Genomic DNA, 11,103 nt, shown 5'->3' on the forward strand with positions numbered 1-11,103 from the left:
GTGATAGTGGATTGTTGTTTTACCTTGCATTTCTCTGATGACATATGACCTAGGGTATCTTTTCATGTGCTTATTTGCCATCTGTATATCTTCTTTGGTGAGTTGTCCATGAAAGTTTTTGGCCTATTTTTAATTGGGTAGTTATTTTCTTATTATTGAGTTTTAAGAATTCTCTGTACATTTTAATAACAAGTATTTATCAGTTATGTTTTTTGCAAAATTTTCTCCCATTCTTTGGTTTGCCTTTGCATTCTCTTGACATTGTATTTTGCAGAGCAGATGTTTTTAGTTTTAATGAAGTCCAGCTCTTATCCATATTTCTTTCATGGACCGTGCTTTGGTGTTTTACCTAAAAGTCGTCACCATACCTAATGTCATCCAGGTTTGCTCCTATATTATCTTCTAAGAGTTTTATAGTTTTGAATTTTACATTTAGTATTGTGATCTCATTGGCCCTAATTTTTGTAAGAGAAATAAGGTCTGTGTCTAGATTCATTTTTTCTTTTTTTGTGTGTGTGGATACTCAGTTGCTCCAGCATCATTTGTTGAAAAGATTATCTTTTCTCCATTGTCTTGTCTTTGCTCCTTTGTCAAAAGTTAATTCATTCTGATTATGTGGGTATATTTCTGGGCTTGCTATTCTATTCCACTGATTTATTTGTCTATTCTTTTGCCAATAGCACTCTGTCTTGATGACTGTAGCTTTATAGTAAATCTTAAAATCAAGTAGTTTCAGTCCTCCAATTGTGTTCTTCTTTAATAATATGTTGGCTATTCTGAGTCTTCTCTTCTCCATATAATTAGAATTAGCTGGTCGATATTCATCAAATAACTTGCTGGGATTTTGATTAAGATTGCACTAAGTCTGTAGATCAAGTTGAAAAGAATTGACATCTTGACAATATTGAGTATTCCTATTCATGAACATGAAATATCTTTTCCTTTATTTATTTAGTTCTTTGATTTCATTCACCAGTAGTTTCCCTCATACAAACCTATAAATATTTTGTTAGATTTATACCTAAGTAGTTTATTTTTTGGATGTTAATGTAAGTGGTATTGTGTTTTAAATTTCAACTTCTAGTTGTTCATTGCTGGTATTCAGGAAAGTGACTTTTGTATATTAATTTTGTATCCTGCAACCTTGCCAGAATTGCTTATTACTTCCAGAAGTTTTCTTGTCAATTCTTTTGGATTTTCTACATAGATGATCATGTCATCTGTGAGCAATGACAAGTTATTCATTCCTTCCCAACCTGTATACCTTTTATTTTCTCTTCTTTTGTTATATTAGCTGGAAATTCCAGTACAATGTTGAAAAGGAGTGGTGAGAGAGGACATCCTTGCTTGGACTGGATCTTAGTGGGAAAGCTTTGAATTTCTCACTATGAAGTAGGAGGTTAGTTGTGGGTTTTTCATAGATATTTTTTTATCAAGTTGAGGACGTTCCCTTCTCCTCCTAGTTTACTGAGTTTTGTAAATCATGAATGAGTGCTTGATGTTGTCAAATGCTTTTTCTGCATCGCTTGGTATGATTAGGTAATGTTTCTTTTTAATCCTGTTGATGTGATGGATTACATTAATTGATTTTCAAATGTTTTTCTAGCCATGGATATTTGTGATAAATCCCAATTAGTCGTGGTGTATAATTCTTTTTATACATTGTTGGATTCAATTGGCTAATGTTTTGTTAAGGATTTTTGCATCTATGTTCATGAGAGATATTGGTTTGTACTTTTCTTTTCTTTTAACGCCTTTGTCTGGTTTTGGTGTGAGAGTAATGCTAGCATCACAGAATGAGTTAGGAAATATTTTCTTTGCTTCTATTCTCTGAAAGAGATTGTAGGTAATTGGTGTAATTTATTCCTTAACTGTTTGGTAGAATTAAATTCTACCAGTGAAGTCATCTGGGCCTGGTGCTTTCTGTTTTGGAAGGTTATTAGTTATTGATTGAGTTTTTAAAAATAGACATATACCCATTCAGATTGTCTATTTCTTCTTATGTGGTTTTGGCAGACTGTGTTTCTTAAGGAACTGGTCCAGTTCATTAAGTTATCAAATTTGTGAGCGTTAAGAGTTGTTCATAATATTCCTTTTGATCCTTTCAATGCCCTTAGGACCTGTAGTGATGTCCTTGCTCTTTTTTTTTTTCCTTTTCTTTAGTTAGCCTGGCTAGAAACATTGATTTCATTGCTCTTTTCAAAGAACCAACTTTTGGGTTCATTGATTTTTCTCTATTGATTTTCTGTTTTCAATTTCACTGATTTCTGCTCTATTTTTTATTATTATTTTTCTCTCTAAAAATTTTACTTTCAAATAACCCTATACCATGTCACAGAGAGTGTAGGTGCCTAAAATGACAAAATCCTAATTCTTTTCTTCTGTCTCTTGTATCATTGCTGTCATTCATTTCATTTAAATATAAGCATACATAAATCTATCTATCTACTTATCTATCTATCTCTACCATTCACCCTTGAACAATGAGGGGGTTAGGGGCCACAACTCTCTGCACAGTTGAAAATCTGTGTATAACTTTACTGTCAGCCCTCTGTATCTGTGGTTCCACATCCATGGATTCAACCAACCTACCATAATGTAGTATTGTAGTATTTATTTATTGAGAAAAATTTACATATAAGTGGATCAACACAGCTCAAACCCATGTTGTACAGGGGTCAACCACATATGCTAAACTATAAAATTTGTCTCTTGGTAGTCTTCTCAAATAGTAGTTTTTTATATACTTTTGATAATATATATTATATGTAATATATGTAATATAATGTATACATTTGATAAATACATAAATATTCATAATCTAAGACGTTGTTAGCATTACTTTTTTGAACTGTTATCCGTTGGATTAATTAAGACTAAGAAAAATAAAAGTTTTTATTTTAACTTCACTTTGATGCTCTTTCTTACTTTATGGAGATCTGAGTTTCTGAACAATATTATTTTACCTCTCTCTGAAGAAATTCTTTTAACATTTTTTGCAAGCCAGGTCAAAAGTTCCCTTAATTTTTTTCCTGAGAAATTCTATATCTCTCTTCCAAGCTTGAAGGATAATTTTGCAGAATTCTAGGTTTGTAGTTATCTCCTTCAACACTTTAAATATCTATGCACTCTCTTCTTGCTTGCATGGTTTCTGAGGATACGTTAGATGCAATTCTTATTTTTGTTTCCCTTTAGTAGCATGTGTTTTTCCTCTGGCTTCTTTCAGGATTTTTTCTTTGAGTTTTCTCTAGTTTGAAGACTATTTGCCTAGGTTCAGTTTCTATGGTGTTTTTCCTGGTCACTGTTCTCTAAGTTTCCTGGATCTGTGGTTGATGTCTGACAGACATTAATTTGGGAGAAATTCTTAGTCATTATTGTTTAAAATATTTCTTCTGTGTTTTTCCTCTGTGTCTTCTTCTTCTGGCATCCCCATTACATATGTTATACCTTCTGTAATTGCCCCCCAGTTCTTGGAATTGCTGTTGTTTTTTCAGTCTTTGTTCTCTTTTTAGTTTTCAAGGATTCTGTCTGCTATATCTTCTAACTCAGAGATACTTTCCTCAGTCGTATCTAATGTACTAATAACCTCATCAAAGGCATTCTTCATTTCTGTTACAACGTGTTATCTCTAGTATTCCTTTTTGGTTCTTTCTTAGGATTTTCATCTCTCTGCTTACATTGCCCATCTGTTCTGGCATGCTGTCTTCTTTATCCATTAGAGCCCTTAGCATATTAATCATAGTTGTTTTAAATTCCTAGTCTGATAATTCCAACATCCCTGTCATGTCTGGTTCTGATGCTTGCTGTGTCTCTTAAAACTGTGGTTTTATTTTTTGCTTTTTAGCATGTCTTGTATTTTTTTCTTGTTAGCTGGACCTGATGTACTGGGTGAAAGGAGCTGCCATAAATAGACAGTAATGTGGTGGTAAAGGGCTGGGGTAGGGAAGCATTCCATAGTCCTATAGTCAGGACTCAGTCTTTTAGTGAGCCCATTTCTCTGGATTGTGAACTTCACAAGTGTTTATCCATTTTTTTTCTCCCCTGCCTAAGGGAGACAAAAATGGCTAGAGCTCATTGGACTTGGGTATATCCCTTCCTTCAGGTCAGTTAGGCTCTGATAATACCCAGCAGGTTTAGCTCTGTTTACCTAGTTTTCCTTGAGGGCAGGCCTTGTGAAGAAAAGCGGTTGAGTTACTGGAGGTAAATATCACAATATTGGGCACTCCCTCCCACCTCTGGCTGGGCTCCCCTGGAGTTTTTAACTCTCAGAGTTGTCCACTTTAAGCTTTCAGCAACTTGTCAATTACAGTTTAAGTTTTCCTGCACCAACACTGATTCCCTCTCTGGTTTCGCCTGAGTGTCTGCTCTGATAAGCTATGACTTTCTGTATTTGTTGTCTGATTGTCCAATCTTGGGGGCAACAGTTTGCCCTGTTTCCTCCCCTCTTATTTGGATCCAGGAAGAGTTATTTATCTTTCATTCTGTTCAGTTGTTTACTTGTTAGAATGAAGTGGTGACTCCAAGCTTCTTCCATGTGGAACCCAATATTGTATTTTTTAATGAAAAAATATTCATTTAGTTCTATTTCTCCAGAGATTTTGTGTTCTTTACATTTATTTTATCTCATAAGGCATACTTGTACACTGACTTTACATCTTTGTCTACTTATTCAAATATCTGTGTCATCTTGGGATTGGCTTTGAATAATACCCTTGGAGTGAGTCTCATTTCCCTTATTCTTTATATGTTGAGCAATTTGTACTGTGTCCTGAATATTGTGAATGTTATATAATTGAATCTCTGGATTATGATATACACCTTGAAAAATATTTTTAAAATTATTTACCAAGCAATTAACTTTGTGGACTTAGACTGTAAAATTTGTCTGTTGGAAGTCAGTTCATATGGCAGGCCAGTTATTTTATCATAAACTGAACTGTTTGCTTTTTGCCCCACATACACATACTTAAACTAGAGCCTGACAGAGCTAACACACAGAATTTGGGATTTTCTTTATCTGGCTCTTTCTTTTCTGGAAATCTCCCATAGTGGCTCTAGTTATCCATAACTTTGATTTTTTGTTCCTCAGGCCAGAAACATAGCAAGGTTTTCTATAAATTTCTGTTTCCTAATATTCTGTGCATGCTGTGAAGATTTCAGTCACCCACAAACTTAACCAATATAAAGAGTAAATCCATCTCATTCTGGTCTGTTCTTTCAAATTTGGCTCCCTTTAAAATTCTGCCTTCAGTTATTTGTTTTATTTATTATTATTTTGTTCTTTTCAGATTTAAACTGTTATAAGCAAGGCGGTAGGTCTGTTTGATCATAATAGAAGAAGAATATATAACTTGATTACTTAAAACCTGTCTAAGTATCTTTGTCTTTAAACTAGAAAGTGTAATCAATTTATTTTCATAAATGATATATTTGGATTTATTATTACATTATTTAGGACTCTATACTTTAATTTTCTATTTGTTTTCTTTTTTTTCTCAATTCCCTCTGTGACTTTGGAAGTAACATACTCCATTTTCATTAGTTTAGTTATTCTTTTCAAATTTTTAGCATGTACAGTGCACTTAAAAATCTAAAGTTAATTAATATCCATACCCTCTTCCTAATTATACAAAGATCTTAGCACACTTTTACTCTGATCTTTCCCCATTCCCTTGCTCACATTGTTTTTTTTTTGTTTTGTTTCATTTTTTGCGGTACGCGGGCCTCTCACTGCTGTGGCCTCTCCCGTTGTGGAGCACAGGCTCCGGACGCGCAGGTTCAGCAGCCATGGCTCACGGGCCCAGCTGCTCTGCGGCATGTGGGATCTTCCCGGACCGGGGCATGAACCCTCGTCCCCTGCATCGGCAGGCGGACTCTCAACCACTGCGCCACCAGGGAAGCCCGCTCACTTTGTTTTATATGATCCAAATTGGTGATTGGTAATTTTTATCATTATTGAATTTTAGTCAATCTTTACTTTATGTTCATTTATGTTTTTACCTTTCATCCTCATCATCATTGCTCTTTTTCTTCAAATTATTTTGTTCTGGGTTCAATTTTCTTGAAGTTCGCACATACACATACTTTCAATGAAGTTATATATTTTTAAATTTTTTTTTTATTCTCACTCTTGAATGATATGGTAGCTGGGTATAGAATTCTAAATTGAGTATTATATCTTCATTGTGAAGAAGTCACCTCTCTGTTCATTTGTTGTGCTTTTTTAGGGGAGGTAAGTAAATTGTCTTTTCTGTTAGGCTGCTTTTATAATCTTTCATTTTTCTTGGGTGACTAAAGTTAACCTTGACATATCTTATCTTTGAGTGTATTTGTTTATTTACTGCTTGAGATTTAGTTTTATTATATTTCTTGAACTGGAGTGTTAGATATTTCATAACTTGTAAACATTTCACTGCCATTATTTTCACAAAAATTTCCTCTTGCCCTTTCTTTTCATTTTCTCCTGGTATTCCTAGAGGATATATCTTGGTACTTCTCATCCCAGCTTTCCTATTTCTTATCCTCTTTTTTTTTTAAATAAATTTATTTATTTATTTTTGGCTGTGTTGGGTCTTCATTGCTGCGTGTGGGCTTTCTCTAGTTGCATTGAGTGGGGGCTGCTCTTTGTTGCAGTGTGTGGGCTTCTCACTGCAGTGGCTTCTCTTGTTACAGAGCATGTGCTCTAGGCCTGTGGGCTTCAGTAGTTGTGGCTCACAGGCTCTAGAGTGCAGGCTCAGTAGTTGTGGCGCATGTGCCCAGTTGCTCTGCGGCATATGGGATCTTCCTGGACCAGAGCTCGAACCTGTGTCCCCTGCATTGACAGGTGGATTCTTAATCACTGTGCCCTTAGGGAAGCCCTCTTATCCTCTTTCATAACTTATTTCATGTTTTTCTTGTCTTTGTCTCTTATTGCTCTATTATGAGTAGTTTATTCATATTTATTATATATTACATAATTTATTAGTGCTATATTTCTTTTAGTCTAATCTGCTTTTTCAACCATTTTTTGATATTTTTAAATGGCTATTTTTAATATCTAGAACTTCTAATTGGTGTCAAACCTGCCAGGTTTCTTTTTTCTTTTAATTGTTTTAGTAGATTCTTGTGCTTTTTATTTAAAAAATATTTTTTCTTGTGCTTTTTAGATTTTATTTTATCTCTTTAACGCTAAGCCTCCCAACTACATTAATAAGCTTTTGGTTATTATTTTATATTAAACAAGATTTGTCTTGCTTCTTAAAAAAATAGGAATCCTTTATGGCCAGAGTATTTCAGATATTCCTGCATCATGGTTGTACATTGCTTCTAACAGGAAGAAGTGAGAATGGAGACATGTGATGAGGCATCATTGATTTAGGGTCAAGAAGGTGGAGAAAATAGGAATAAAGCATGATTCCGAAAATTCACCTGGATCTGCTATCCACCTTAAAGATTGAGGGGCTCTCACTTTCACTTTAAAATTAAGTCCTTTGTTTTCTTCTTGCTAAAAATATAGAATCCCTTTACTCCCTGCTACTCAAAAATATAAACAGCAGCAGCACAGTACAAACAAGTTGCCAGCAACTACACTCATCACTTGCAGAGTATGTTTTGAAGGAAAATTAAATTATGCATAATTAATTTTAGAGGTTCCTAGTCTAGAGTTATAAAAATGTTAATTGAAGTCTTTTATAAAAAGTCTTGAACTTTGAGAACTTGCATATGGAAACATAAAAACAAAAGCAAAACAAACCTTGTAGATGGAATAAAAATTTTAATCCAAAGAACAATTATCCTAGGTCAAATTAAAAAAAAAAAGGGGATTCAGAAGCTCCTAGCAAAAGGACATTTTCCTAAATTTAGTGGGATCCTACACTACTATCAGAGACATAATGTATATTAATTCAGTTACTCGTTTGGTTAAGAGTGTTGAGTTCCTGCTACACTCCAGTTATTCTGCTAGACCAGCTCCATATCTGCTTGGATATGACAGTGATCAAAGCAGAAATGGCAACTACTCTCTTAACTTTTAAAATTGCTTATTTTGCATAAGTTAATTATTTATGAAATTAGACATGATTATTTCATCATGTGGGTTCAGTCATTATCAATTAACTATTTAATTGTCCTTAAAGAATTCTGACTATACTATTTACTTACTCCAGGCATACCTTTTCTTTCATAAAAATGAACACATTTTTGCTCCTCCCTACACCTCTGGTCTTACTTTATTCTCCCTCCAAAAGTGTTATTCCCTGTCTTCAAGCTCCAATTTCTTTTATTTGGGTTCTGTGATCCATGAACCATCCTGCCCATATCTACTTCACAATGTGAAATTCTAATCATACTTCAGATATGTCTTCATATTACCTTCCATTTCTCCTTTATTACAATTACTACAGTTTACAAATGCATATTAATATGTGAGACCACTTGCAGTTGGCTGTTGAACAATACAGCTTTGAACTGTGTGGGTCCACTTACATGCAGATTTTTTCAATAGTAAATATGCAGTGCTACATTGTCTGTGGTTGGTTGAATCCACAGATACAGAACTGGAGAGCTACAGATGAAACACGCATATGGAGGAACTGTATATATGGAGGACTGATTATAAATTATATGTGGATTTTCAGCTATGCTGAGGGTTGGTACCCTTAACCCTTGCATTGTTCAAAAGTCAATCATACAAAGTTAAGGTGCTTTTAATTGTAATATAAAAATATGATTCAAATCTTTGCTTAAATAATAAGGGTTCCTTGCCCTTTCATTGTAAGGAGTTCCTTGGTCAACTAATCATGTTGCCCCTTTTCTGATCTCTAGGAGGATCTCTCTTGTCCAATGTCTATCTTGGTCACAACTTAAAGGGACAGTAGGAAGGATGCAGTCTTACTGCTTTAAGAGTTCACTTTGATATGAGTTTAAGGACTTGGAAATTGCTCGGGGCCAAGAAATCACAGCCAAGTTTGGGATTTTATTTACTGAGTGAAAACTTGGTGGCTTACAACGAAAAGCATTTGTTTTCTTGTCGTCCTCCCAGTGCTGAGATCGAGACCTTGCTGGTTTGCAGTATTTCTAGTGTTTATAGAATGCTCTTCTGTCTAATAAATTTCTATGATAAAAATAAAAAAAGATGGCCTCCTGCAGCAGAGTCTAAAAGGCTGGCTCTGAATCAGAGTTGCTGCATTGTAAATTGCAGTGTCAAATGTTTCCTAGTCTCACCATGTAAGTATCTTCCCAGAGATACTTAACCTCTATGTGCTTCTGTTACTTTATCTGTAAATAAGAATAATTATTAGTTCTCACAATGATTATAATAGTTAATAAGTTAATCCCTATAAAGTATTCAGAACAATGCCAGACACCTAATAAACATGTATTAAGTGTTAACTATTGTTTTTGTCATTATTTGACAGATTTCACTTTATTTTTATGCTTCACAAAAATGAACAGATTTTTATGGTCCGCACTATTAATTAGTTATGAAGAATTTGTTCAGAAAAAAAATCTTCCTCATTAAGTCTTGATGTAGGGACAAGTTCAACTGAATGCAAAGTTGACTGAAAACAGTTGCTTCCTCCCCACAACCAATTAGTGGGAATGAGCACAAGAGAATCTTTCGGAATACCCACATGTGAATACTCCCCAAATTCCTTCCAGGCATAGGCTTCAAGGATGATGGTTACTACTTGTACCCACTGGGTTTGAAGGAGAGGAAGTAGGGTGACACGGCATGGCCTTGTGTTACTGGGGGAAGAATATCTATTCCAGAAGGAGGATGCCTGCACAGTCATGAACCCTGCCTTTAGCCTCTTAGAAGGCATAAACACTGAACCCAAGTGCATTAGCCCTTCTCCATGCCTTTCCAATCAGCACTGCAAAAATAAACAGTTTATACATTTAAAGTAACCCAAGACTACCCTCACCAATTATTTTATAAGGATCCCTTGGAAGACAAACACGTTCCCCCGCTCCTCAGCCCACAGCAGCCATTCGTCTGCCATGAGCTGTTGGAGGGCTGAGTACCTTGCTTTCCTGGGGCTCGAGGCCCAGAGCTATTTTGAGGAATAGGGTACCTGTATATTTTCCACTCTCTGGCGAAGTGTCCTATCATCTTAAGTTTCCCTCTCTACAAAGCCTTCCTACCTCTGCATCTGACTGACGTTTCCTATTCCTGGAGTATTTGAGCACCAGTTGTTGTCCCAGGGAAGTAGATGGGGTTGGGGCCCAATTAAGCAGTAGCAGAGCTGTTACTGGAATTTCTTGTGCTCAGAGCCCTGGGAATAAAACAAAATCCACCTCTACTGAGCACATAACTATAGGCCAGAGACCGTGTAATTTGATTTAATCCACATTAATGTGTTGCCTGGTACGTATTATAAACCCTTCCTTAAAATGAGACAACTAAACCCAAGACGACACAGGCAGTCAGTGGATGGCGTGTCTCTGAGATGCCACCTACTTTGTTCCAATGCCATCCTCTTTCTGCTACGACGTGCTGTTTCCTACAAGAACGGGTAGCACGCACTTCATGACTCTCGTGTGCTGGGTATGGAACAGAGAGATTAATGAGCACAGCTGTCAGTCATCATAAGGAGCCATCCAGGGAGGCACGGATCAGATAGGGAAGCTAAAGTTCATTTTATTCTTCACACTATTCATGGTCACATCACTAGAAAGTGATAGATCTGATATTTAAACTCAGGACTCTTTTCCAAAGCACACACTCTTTCCAGTTTATATTTCTCATTATTATTTGAGCAAACAATCTTTTAATCCTATCTGATCTCATCTTCTCCAATCTTACCATAGTCAATAGCTGTGAATCTGAGCACATTGTGTTTCCTGCTAAGGAACTAAATTTCTTAACTTATTGGGCAGTTATTTCTGATATTTTTCTCTTTCATTAATCTGGGGATTGTTTTTTATTTTTCACCTTGCTTCCTCTCTCTCTCTCCATATATATATATATATATGACTTTTTCCTGTGAAGACCTCATTAAGAAACTACTATTCCTTCAAGGTCATTTTGTCCTTAGTTAAGTGACCCTTCCAACATCCTTTGGAAAATCAAAGTTTTATAGAAATTAGCATAAAGGTCTGGGTTTTTATTAAGTCTGGAAT

Source organism: Phocoena sinus, chromosome 8, assembly GCF_008692025.1.
Source record: "Phocoena sinus isolate mPhoSin1 chromosome 8, mPhoSin1.pri, whole genome shotgun sequence".
Taxonomy (NCBI): domain Eukaryota; kingdom Metazoa; phylum Chordata; class Mammalia; order Artiodactyla; family Phocoenidae; genus Phocoena; species Phocoena sinus.